Consider the following 12,632-nt stretch of genomic DNA (forward strand, 5'->3'; position numbering starts at 1 on the left):
AATCTCTCAGTCCTCCTAACTCTCCTACATCATTCTTTCTTCTCATTTCCAAAGATTATCTCAATTTTTCAACACCAAAATATTTCTTATCGTCTTCACATACTACTTCATTACGTTAAGCACAGCTTGATTTTATTTGTTTGGAGACTAATTCGAAATCACTGCCTTATGCCACTTGTAACATTAGCTTCGTTCTTAGCTAGTCTACACAACCACTCCTACAACTACCCTCATCTACTGTCACTTGTAGTTTTGTATAAAACAATCGAACATAACTCTCTTAGTTTTTACTTCGTCTGTGTATTGATGTCTGTTTTAGCTGTGCAATGTCAATTTTTTTTCCTATGCTCTTAGATGTTTTCGTATTATTACATTTTGGTATTAGGTATCACACATTCATGCTTCTGTCATAAGGACAATCACTACCTGCATTTTCCACCCATTCTATCGCTCCACACCAATACGCATCCGTAATGAGTGCAATTCCTGTTATTCCATTTGGTTACTTGTGTGAGCCACCTTCACTAGGGGGGGTGTTTTTTGTATTTGACTCTTTTGACTTGTTGAGTGTTTCAAATAATTCAACAACACAGTAAACTCCACACACCTATTTTAACAAAGCTACTTCAGAGTTTCTGATGCTTGTACAATTACATTACAACATTCTTCACCTTACTCTGTATTATTTCCAGTATGTGCACCAACATTTTTGTCAAATGTGACGCACACTGGCCAGAGATGGTCCTGACCATCAGGCGGCTTGAAAGCCACACGGTTAGACTTTTGGTGCCATTTTCATGCTGATCAGCCGTTAATTGTGATTTACAGATGGCTGCTTCATCAGCACTACCCTAACGACGAACCTTGTTGGGATGTCAACAACGAGTGGCTACTTGCTGACAGTAGGAGGACAGGTCGGATAAACGGATCGGTGTCATACGCAAGTGTTGCTGACTTGTATTGGTCGTCTGCCTCTATGTGATCCAGTGACATCACACACACACGAATGATAAGAGAGTGTCATCGCTGTTCAACCATGAAAATATCACTAATGCAGGAATGTTGTATCGGAAGATACTCAGGTATCGCATAGAGTTTCATTACCGTGGTGTACTTATACACTCACACATGTATTTGCTAAATCACCATTATTTTAACCCACTCTTGATCCCTTGAAGTAGTCAAGTCACACACACACTAACTAGTAGTAGCAGTCCATGCTTAGAGACTGTATGCAGCCATTTGCGCACGATTGTCACTCCTGGGTTCCATGCAAGTCGCAAGGATTACACCACTTCTTTGCAGAGATGGCTTTTAGATGGGATGCACATTGGAGCATGCCGCTGACTATGGCGCAACTTTGAAAATAAAATGTCGCAGTGGATAGAAAAACAATCGAATATTACTGTGCTCAACATGACATATCGGTAAGAGTATTGAGAGTTACAAATACTCTTAAGACAGGTGCTAGCGTCAGAAGTTTTAATCTCATTAGATGCCATAGCTTGTCTCTCTGTGAATCTCTAACCTGTTTCTGTAACTTGAGAGCATTTTGCATCACTTGATTATATCATAAATTCTAAAAAAATTCCCCACGATGAATGTCTTCTCCTGGACAACTTTTGTCCAACTTAGGTTATTCTTTCTTTATAAGAGAATTTCATATATGATCTGCGCATTCTAGAGGGAAAAACAAAATAAAGATGTAGCATATAATCCACTATTAAAATAATGTCTATGCATTTTCCAATTCCCAAATTATCCATCAAGCGTTTTTGCCTAGAGAATGGAATCACCAGAATGATCACACACCACAATCAAGCGTTGAAACACGTGCAAATTTACTTCCTTTACCTCAATGTTAATAGACAATAGGAACAGCTATTACAGCCTCCAAATCACAAATGTATGTGCATAGCAACAATAACTCATGTAGGCTAATTAGAGTAATAAGCAAATGCTACCTTGTAACAGCAATAGTTAAAAAAGCTAGTGGAGATAAGTACTTTATATTTTCCTTCATTAGGTTATTTACTATAAACTAAACTAAACTTACTGAGGTAGAATATTTTATATGTTCTATCCACAGAGACATGTAATAGACACAACAACCTGGCGAGCATGAAGGTTCAGCACTGGGATTGTTGGATTCCAGGACCATGGTCATTGAGGACACCACTTAATGGGTTGAAATTCTTACGTGTGGGCCTGCAGGTCATGGACACATGACTGTTCCTCGCTTCATACACTCCAAGATTCTGATAAAACAACACCACTAAACCGCAAAATGTCTAAATCAACATATTTATCTAAATTACCTTTAAAGAATTTTCACAAGTTGCAGTTTGCACATACAGCAAATTAAAACAAATGAAAAACATTCTGGCTTTTTTTCAGTAGTGAAGTAAAATTTAGGATTGGGATTTAAGGGTCAGTGAGAGGATTTTCCTTGCCCCCAGCCACCATGAATACATCATTACTTTCTTTATGGCCCAGCACTTTCAGGTCAAGGGTAACAGTGAGAAAAATGGCACAAGATGTCCAATAATTTCACCAGGTTATTTATCTCTCAGCTCACCTTTCAACGTCATAGTCATCTGAGCAGGAGGGCTAGCAAGGGTTCCCTGTGGGATCCCACTTGATTGCATTACTTCATTCTGAAGAAAAGGAAAAAGGAGCGTAGGTGAGTACAGTGAGTCCGTGCTTTTATGTCGTCTGGCGTTTCTCCAGATAGCATTTGAAATGAAGGCAAAAGTAAACGCTAAAAATGCACAAAATTCATCTTGAGGTCTTATGTTAAACCTAATGCCAATGTGATACTTACAAATACTCTCATCCAACCATTTAGACCAACTATTCATTTTGAACAGTGACAGTTAAAAATGTCTAATCCCTTTGGGCGCTTTGGACCTTTCAAAAGTTATGCAACAGTAATGATGAGGCGACTGAATATTGCAATCGCCACACAAACCAAAAACCACTACTGTGTGTCCCTGGAATGTTAATGGGTCTGTCCTGTCCTAGTTTACAGACTTGGATGCACATTCTGTACTGCAGGAGGCAAACGTATTGTTGCTTTGCCCGTCCACATCTTAGTGCTGGAGCTGTGGGAGATGAAAACAGGAAGATGACGAATTATACTGAGACCACTACAACCAGGTTGACAGCTAATACAAAACTGGAAGTGGAAATCAGTTGTGAAAGATGCTTTTATACCTGAATGGGAAGGGAAATTGTTGTTTGGCCTTCTCCTGTATGGGCACTCCATGTATGATTGTTTCTGGGAGAAATATGTTCAAGTACGTTAGAGCTATATCAATGACGCGTGCAAGTGCAACTTAACCTAATAACTGAAAGATTTCATGAAGAATTATGCAAACACTTTTTTTAATGTGTTCAACTTCTGATCTGTTTACCTTGTCTACTTCTGCACTGAGGATACAAATTGCCTTTTTTATTCCACTTGAGGGCAAAGAATGGGACCTTTTGTTGGGCCAAGTGTACTGGCCAGGTTACCTGTGGAGCAGAAAACAGAAAGTAAATTGAAAAATCTCCAAGAACTCCACATTAAGACAACAACAAGGAAGCCACTAAGAGTTTAAATAAACAAAATGTGTCATCGCCTGATGGAAAACACACAGCAAAACTAGACGAAATGATCCAGCAGTAGTATGCAAACTTGCCGCTAGAGTGGGAGCATTGTACAAGGATTAACTGAGCCATGTTGTGTAAATACTGTACTACAGGTTCAGTAATTAATTAAAGCATCAAGAAAACATCACACTATAAACATCATTAGGGTTTTCCATTGCAATACTTGATTAATTTTTAACACTTGCTAGTACACACAATATTTATAAAAAAAACAATTTTATATTACAGAGAACTGAAAGTTGAAACAATATTTTCACATGGGTTCTCTTAGATTTAGTTCCATAAATTGAAGTCAATGCTCACATCCTTGGTCCATTTATTCTGGCAAATCCGTCATAGGAGCCTGTTGCTAAAAAGTTGTGCCTCGCTCTGTCAGAGAGAAAGAGAGAGAAGTGTCAAGTTGTATGTGTGTGTGTGTGTGTGTGTGTGTGTGTGTGTTGTGTGTGTGTGGTGTGTGTGTGTGTGTGTGTGTGTGTGTGTGTGTTTGTGTGTGTCTTATTCCTGGCAAACAGATGAGTTTTCCTTCAAAGCAGATCAGACATAGTTTACAGAACCCATGTTGTCTTTTTCAGCCGCAGTATTTGCCTGAAAGAGTCCAGGCTGAATGAACATTGCTGTGATTCAGCTGCGTTATATAAAAGAGGCCTGTGTTTTCCATCAGCATGGACGCTTTCCAGGAAATTTTTTGCCTCTTTGGCTTGGCCGGTTTTGCAGCCATTGGCTGAACTGAAGGAAAATTCCAACTCTGTGATATTCCGCTGTTAGATATCGTTCAAAAGGATGTTCAGTGCTTGTTGGGAGTTCCTCTGTGATGGAAAGCGTTGTGTAATTTGCCATCCTGGTGTTTACAGGACTGAACATGCAGGCCATACTGTATGTACACAACAGTGTCCTGCATGTTTTATTGTTGTATATGCGCGCATGTTGTGTTGTGTGTGTTAGTGTTCCTTACATTTCCAGTCTAGTGAGGTGACATCTTTGTTGCTTGGGGACGTCCTGTCCTCCCTCTCGTATGCAGTGTCTCAGGACCAGTTGTGTGGAGCTGCTTGTACTGTTCTCGCTCAGGTTCCAGATGCGAGCCGTCGAAATCACCAGCATGAGACAGACAGACACGGACATTTAGGCAACTGTCTGCCCTGGACAACATATAGACATTAGCCTAACTGACTATCACAGACCAAAGTATGTTTACCACAATGGTTGTTGTTTTATACAGCATTCTGAAGTTTCAGCAGTGAGGTATTATTCCTTATTTGATTTAATTTTTACTCTCCACTTTTAACTCCTCTTTATTAGTTTTTTTTTTTTATTATGATTTGCCACAAAAACGATAAACACAATCATAAAAACATACCACAGAAAGTCAATTAATAAATCAACAGAAAAATAACAGCACATAATTACTTCAGTTAAATTATCAAGCTGGCTCCAGTTTCTCCTCTGTTTTATTCCACTGTTAAGAGTGGGAGTAGTAACAACAACAACAAATAATAATACAATAATAACAACAATAATAATTATAATAATAATAATAATAATGGGTATTGTGTGCTTAGTATGAACAATAGAAGGAAGATTTCACTCTAGGCTTTGGAAATAGGCTTTCCCCGTTTTTCTTGACATGTTGCAGATTACATCATTTTATAGAAAACATAAGCAACAGATAAATCAATAATCTAAATAATCTTTCTGTTCAACCCTAGCTATCACTGAAGCCGTAGTCTGTAGTTTTTGAGTAAGCAAGGCACAAAAGCACAGAATTCATATTAAAACTATGAGTATTCACTGGTTTTAATTATAAAAAATGAAGACCACAGGTAAGTCAAAGGTATGCAAGGGAAGGTGACTCACCCTGACGCCAGCAGATCGCTGACTGGGTTCCAGGCACAGATAAGAACTCTTGACTCATTGGCCCCTCAAGACCATGGCCTTGTTCTGAGATCTCAACGTCTCCGTCCACCTCCATCAGGTCTGCGTGGTTGTCTGCGCACAGAGTTTGTGGGTAACGCACAGTTAGGAAAAATGTCAACAAGCCAACAGCTACAGGCAGTATATTGTCCTTACACTTATAAGAGTAGCTTGACGAAACAGTCCAAACTAAATTTTAACTGTATGTTCACTTAATTCCACTTTGTAACACTCGTATTCCCAAAGTCAATATTAATTTTCATGCCGAATGAAAACACTTTTTCATAAAGTGAGAAGTAGCTTTGTCACCACAGGTAACGAACTACCAATTGCACAATGCTTCTGTCATATTACACACTTGCTAAGGCATGGGCCTCCATTCCCTCCCCGTTGGCAGTAATTCTCTCCTTCTTAGCATTGCCGGGCGATTGCTGCCTCCAGTGGCTGATGCCGGTGCTGAAGTGGCAGCCTGCTGCTGGTCCATTTTGCCCGGTAGGCCGCTGCCTTGTCTGAACGACGTCCGGCATCACCGCGTCAATTAGGGACAGAGACTCAATGGGCCGCCCGTCGAATAACGTCCCATCCTGGAGAATGAGGGAGGTCACCATTTAGAGAGGAAACACATGGAGGAGGAAAGACTTTTCTGTAATCTTGTTTGTTGGTCCCACCTCATTAATGCTGACTTCACCTCAACGTACTGCAGGCCCCTCTGGATGATGCTGATGAGCAGCAGGGGGAACCAGAGCACCATTGATGTTGGACTGACTGAAGTGACTCTCATACCAAAATGTAAATGCTGAGTGGAGAGAACCCTGGAGAGAGAAGACAGGGAGAGAGAGAAGATGAGATGGAGAGTACACACACACACAAATAAAACATATTTCTAATCTAGTCCTCTATATCTATAAAAGAAAAGAATAATAAAAACTAATTGTTTGTGTACTAAATTACTAATAACACTATTGAGGTAGCATTTATTTTTTGTCTTTTAATAAAAAATATCCAAAATCATCGTTACCCCCTCACATTTATCTTTTATGTTTTTTTTTTTTGTGTTTTTTTACTTTTCATTTATTTTTCAGTTTCAGTTACTGTAGTAAACTTTTTATCAATTTTACAAATGAAAAAAATTGGAAAATAATTTATGGTGATGTATTGGCAAATCTTCCCATAGATCAGATTTGTGCTGCAGAAATAATGAGTCTTGTCACTAGACTTAACATAATTTCAAAATTATGTGTGCCGGCTGCCATATCAAACCAATAAAATCATCTGATTAAATTAATAACATAAGTGTTACGCATTCAACATTGATGCTGTCAATTGATATCCACAGTCGCAGTGGCTCAACATTTTAAAATAGAGAAAATGCAGACATGATGAAATATAAGGACTGTGAGGATGGATACCTGACTCCTGTAGGTATCTGTAGACCAGGAAGTTGACCTCATCACTGCCTAATGCTCATCTTTACTCCTGTTACACCATGAGGTCAGCCACGCACACACCTAGCCTGAAAAAACAGAGAGATTCATCAATGGAAGACCCACACACAATAAAATGTGACCACAGTGCAATATAAATATCGAGACGTCAGCAGTTTTCATCGACCTTAAATTACAGAAATCCAGGCTGCATTCAGACCCACATTAGCACAGTGAAATCTGAACCTGCCTCAACTTTTGCCACAACACAATGTGAAATGTCAACCAGCAAGGCGCAAGAGCACATTCCTGTAGATTACATTGTGATGTGAACACCGCAGTCTACGGTTACCTTGCGATCGTCACAATGAAAGATTAAATGATTACCACTTTGATAAATTATATGTATTAAATCGCGAGTGCGTGTTGTTAAGCCTCCAAACTCATGGATTCATCACCCCAACTGGATTTCCGGGTCATATTTCATTGGTATATAAAGCAACACATCCCCACCAATCAAAACCCCTTGCAATTCAAGTGTGGCTGTTTTCAGTTTATTAGTAATCAAGTAATGTAAGTTAACAAAGCTTCCAAAAAGTAAGCCTATGTAGCTACTGCTGCCTCTGTCTGTCACTGTGATCCCTCAAGAAATATCCCGCATCACTTCCCCTGACACAACATGTGGTTGACAAACCGGTCAGCTCCGCCAACATCATTGTCATCTTGAGATCTATTTCACAATGGGTGCAGAATCAAGACAGTAAGTGTAATAATAGGTGTAAAGGTGAAGGTGCTGACTTTCTCCTGTATCCAGATACAGATTAGATGTTAATGGCAGGTTGAAAAACATGTGTAATCTTCCAGTTTCAGTGGGAAGCCGATGGACAGTAAAATGTGACATACTAATTAACATCAGGTATATTGTCGTTGTGTTTACAATCTGTCATCTGTATTTCCCGTATGAAACAAGGCAAATGCTGACTGTGTGCTGATGTGTGGTACCACTACTGCTCAGGAAGTGCAGTCAACTGGAGATGTGATGACAAATCTATGAATTGCATTTTTCCTCAGCAGTTCTTAAACCGAGAACACTGGACTTCCTTGGGGTTGAAAAATCAAACCTACACCCTGAGTTGCTTCTGCTCCGCCTGACCAATTATAAATCATTTAATGCACCTTTACGAGTACTAAACCACTACAAACTGAAAAATACAAGCAGGAGACAAACCACCAGGACTGTACTATGATGCCTCATCTCTTGTGACATCTTGCATGTGCATCCAAGCACATAGCAGAGGATCATGATTCAACATAGCTTTTATCTGTTTCATGAACCAAAAGGATTGGGAACTACAACTTTAAAAACTGTGAGAGCCAGAGAGCTGATTCCAAATAAGGACCAGCTCAGAGCCTGTTTCCCCTGAGAATAATCAGCCATGTAGTGCCTGGAGCTCAGTGTCTGCAGTGTCCCACCCCCCCCCCCCCCCCTCCCCTGCCTCCCAGGAGAAGCAGAAGCCTTCTGTGCATTTAATGGCATTTAAGTGGCTGAAATACTGTCTCCTGGGTACTGAGCACTAGGTTACATTTCATTTCCCAGAATGTTAGATTTTCATCATCTGGCATAGGAAAACTTTTAGAATGACTTAGCATGGCAGAATATCAGGTATTCCAGATCAGAATGTGTTAATAAACTAGTTGCTTTTCTGACCAATAACATGATCAATAAACTGTTCTGTTAAAGTGATGATATCATCTTGTACACTATACTCAGGTAATTACAAGAGAAGATGAGATGAGGTTAAACTTTAATAACAACCTGAGGGGAAACTGGTTACTGCAAAGCAAACAGGATACAATTGTACAATACACATGTCTCTGTGTGAAGTGAGAGAGGGCCACTGTGTCTATTCCTGCATAGTCTGGTCAAACCACAACAACAACAACAACAGCAGCAGCAGCAGCAGCAGACTCCACACCAAAGACAGCGGCAGCAGACTCAGAATCAGTTGCATCACCCTCGCAATAGAACAAACTGCCATGGCTGAGCTGTTTGGGGAGCTGTTCATGACTCAGGAGACGGCAACAACCCGTAGCCAAGACAGCAGAAGAAGAAGTGATGTTGTTCTCTGGCATGTTGGCTCAGCGATACTTATCTGTGCCTGGACCCTCTGTCTCTAGTGAGAGAGAGAGTTGTGTTTTCCACAGAGACAGCTGTCAGTGAGTGAGTAGATTGCTCTGAGGGTCAGATATATAGCATATATCTGACATAGACAAAATAATGCAAACCACCTTGGAAGTAACTAAATCACAATTACAAAAGTATCCCAATGCTAACTGGCAGCACTTTATCATATGGACATGAGGTGTTACTAACCACCCTGGCATTGCAGACATACTGTACTCTAAATTAAGCCTAATATTAAATCAGCTTTCACTTAATTAATTAATGGCATACATGTGCAACTGCCACTGCCAAAATGTAACAGCATGGCAAAAACAAAACTGCCCTAGAATATGTTCACTGAGAGTTCATCAAAAGAGACTTGACTGGCTCAGATACTCACATCTTGACATCTCTAGTCACACCACTACAGGCATAAATACACAGAGTGACCAACACCTGCCCACTGCAAGCCAAAGTAATGTGATGCAATAGAAGAGAGAGTAGATACACAGCTTAAATCACTACTCCATTAATATCAATATAAAATTTGTGGAGTGAGCTTCCATTTAAAAACTTCCACTTTAATGAGTCTTCTATGACTCAGCTTTAAAACCACTGTTATTAGATTTTAGACAATTCTTTATATATAAGAGGTCCAGCAAAATGCATTGCGATTTTCTTCAAATACAGTTGCCCAAGTCAAAAATTTTCATCTTATATTAAAAAGTCTACATTTTTTTTTGTAAATTATGGCATTTTGCCTTTATTATGATACTTAAAGCGGAGAGATAGAGAGAGAAACAGTAAAGTAAGGGGAGGGAGACGGGATTCAAACCTCAGTGGTAGGGACTCAGCCTTACATGCTTACCAGGTGAGCTAGCAGGACTCCCCAGACATTAAACACCTCTACACATACAAAGCTTAAATATCCTGTTTTCTTAAAACAAGAACACTCTCAAATGGAGTCTGACTATTTCAACCATTTTGCCACCTTGCCCAGTCATGCTTAGAGAATTCCTCAAGAACAGAAAACTGCACAAATTAATTGTGTTAAAACAGAATTTATCCCCGTTTTAAGAAAAATAAATCTTCAAGGGTGAATCTCAGACATTTGACGTTACTCTAGACTTTAATCTAGACATTAGTCAAGATAAATTGTAGAGTGGTGCAACATCAACAGAGAGCAACATCAACAAAACCAAGGAGCTGATTTAAAAAAAAAAAACAAGGAGGCGAAGACACACCTCTGTCTAATGGAGCCGAGATGGAGCAAGTGAACAGTTTTAGGTTCTTGGAATCAGCATCACAAAGAACCTGTCACATGCATCACACATTTCCACCCTGAAAGAAAGCTCAGAAACGACTGTACTTCTTAGGAAAACTTCAGAAGGCTAAATTCCTGTGCCAAGTTCTTGTTCACTTCAACAGAGAAGCAATAGAGAGCATCCTGACTGGAAACATCACAATCTGGCGTGGGATGTGTACAGCCCAGGACAGGAGGGCTCTGCAGTGGGTGATTAAAACTGGCCAGAACATCATTGGTACTGGGCATCAGTGATATGGGTGAGGTAAGTTGCCTCTGCAGAGCCCAAAGGATACAGAAGTAATCGCTGCCGCACCCCCAGATTTCAGAGCAGTTTCTTTCCACAGGCTGTGAGATTACTGAATTCATCCTCCACACTCCATCAATCTTGTGTTACATAATGTTAATTAAATTGAATCCTGAATCTTGACTCTTTGGTACCAAGTACATTTAGGCTGTATAACATGCAGGAATTTATCTGAACCAAACATAACAACAGCTGACCTAAATAAAACACGTACAAGACGGAAGAGGAGGCATGGAGAGTATGAAGTAAAATCACTGATGTTGTGTCTGGTTGAAATGATAACCTGCAGACTGTTGAGTCACAGATCATGCAGACCCCCTGTTTAAATCCCATCTGACAGAAGCAGTGCCTGAGGAGGACCAGTGCCTGGGGAGGACCACGGGTTTGTAAACAGTGAGGTGCACTTCTCTCCACCACCATCCCACTGCAGTGGCGCTGTGGAGCCACCAGCTGCAGCCAGGATCCTCTGTGTTGACAATGTGGGAGAACAGAGGGGGGGATGGGAGAGGAGAAGGGAATGACTGCTGCCAGCGGCAAACTGGCCTGTAGAATAAATCTTAAATCACAGCTCAATGAGAGAGGAAGGGAGGGAGGGAGGGAGGGAGAGAGAGGGAGAGAGAGAGAGACACCCACCAAGACAGTCAACACTAAAGGAAAATCAGGACATGACAATTTCAGTCATGCAGCATGCTGCCTGTTTCCAAAGTTTGACATGTCACTGAGAAAGCAAGAGTGAAATCATATTGATGAGGGCAACTGAGGGAGGGTATGTCCCTCACAATATGAAATCAATATAAATGTGAAGTAAATTATATTTGCCTTGGGTTATCAGCCGGCATACATAATTCATTAACTCCAACAAAGTCTAATGACACGTCCAATCAAAGGTTCTAGCTCGCTCAAAGAGGTGTGATAAAAATATTACTACACCTCATTAATATGCAGTCATTTTTTTGGTAGCGAGAAAACAGGAGTGAGAACATGCACAGATGATGTATGTGCAGACATTAAAGCCAAACTGAAAGCAATGTAATTTTATCTTTGAAGGGTAGTGGATGAGGGCCACTTGCTTTTACTGCCTAAGACATTATACTATGTACATCTCAGTAACAACTGCTAAAATAGAGGTGTTCTGACCAGGAGTGTAAGTGTTTGTTGAAGAGGTGTTTTTCTTTAGAGAGGTGAAGCCACAGGTGTCAAAGGACCACTTTGTGGATTCTACTTTGCTCAGTCTCTAATGTACGGACTTGTCTGCCCTGGATGTCCTTGCTGGCCTAGCTTCTAGCTGTATGGGATAACCTGGGTTCTTTGAATATGCCGAACAATGTCAGCCTTGCAGATGGTGCAGTCATTTATCATTCTGCTCATATGTTTCGCACATTAAGTTCTATAAATATTATATTTCAATGATGTTCCATTTTTCGTCGAAAAAAAGGAGTCTTTTTTCTGCCCTGTCACACAGCTCAAGCATGTATGTGCTTAAAGGTGACACAGCCCACTCCTAATGACCCACCTGGCTACTGACTGCTATACTTTATTAAAAAGGGCCTTGGCTTTAAAGATAGTGCTACTAATAAGACTACATACTGTATCAACCCTCACTAAGTAGCCGTGACTTAATCTTGCTTAGCCTGTAGCTTTCAAAGATAACATTACATACTGACTAATAAATCAGCTGGGCAATAATACCAGAAAACTGCAGTACAGAAAGATTTTCCATTACATAGTTTGTCAACCAAATTTAAAAGGATCCTTGTCAAAAGTATTTGCTTATGTATTTATATTTAGAAAAGGTGTATTGGCCATTATATTAATGTCTAATTATTTTTCAAAACTTCTATACTGATATCAGTATCGGGCTCCAATATTGGT

General features: G+C 40.1%; 1 protein-coding gene and 1 pseudogene across 1 annotated transcript in view; both read right to left on the bottom strand.

Annotated features, from left to right (window-relative positions):
• LOC111231898 (F-box-like/WD repeat-containing protein TBL1XR1) overlaps window positions 1-12,632 on the bottom strand; it is a 47,704-nt gene that overhangs the window by 12,349 nt on the left and 22,723 nt on the right. The window lies entirely within an intron of this gene.
• LOC111231911 lies at window positions 3,026-7,708 on the bottom strand (annotated as a pseudogene).

Source organism: Seriola dumerili, unplaced genomic scaffold (assembly GCF_002260705.1).
Source record: "Seriola dumerili isolate Sdu_G_001 unplaced genomic scaffold, Sdu_1.0 BDQW01000321.1, whole genome shotgun sequence".
Classification (NCBI taxonomy): Eukaryota; Metazoa; Chordata; class Actinopteri; order Carangiformes; family Carangidae; genus Seriola; species Seriola dumerili.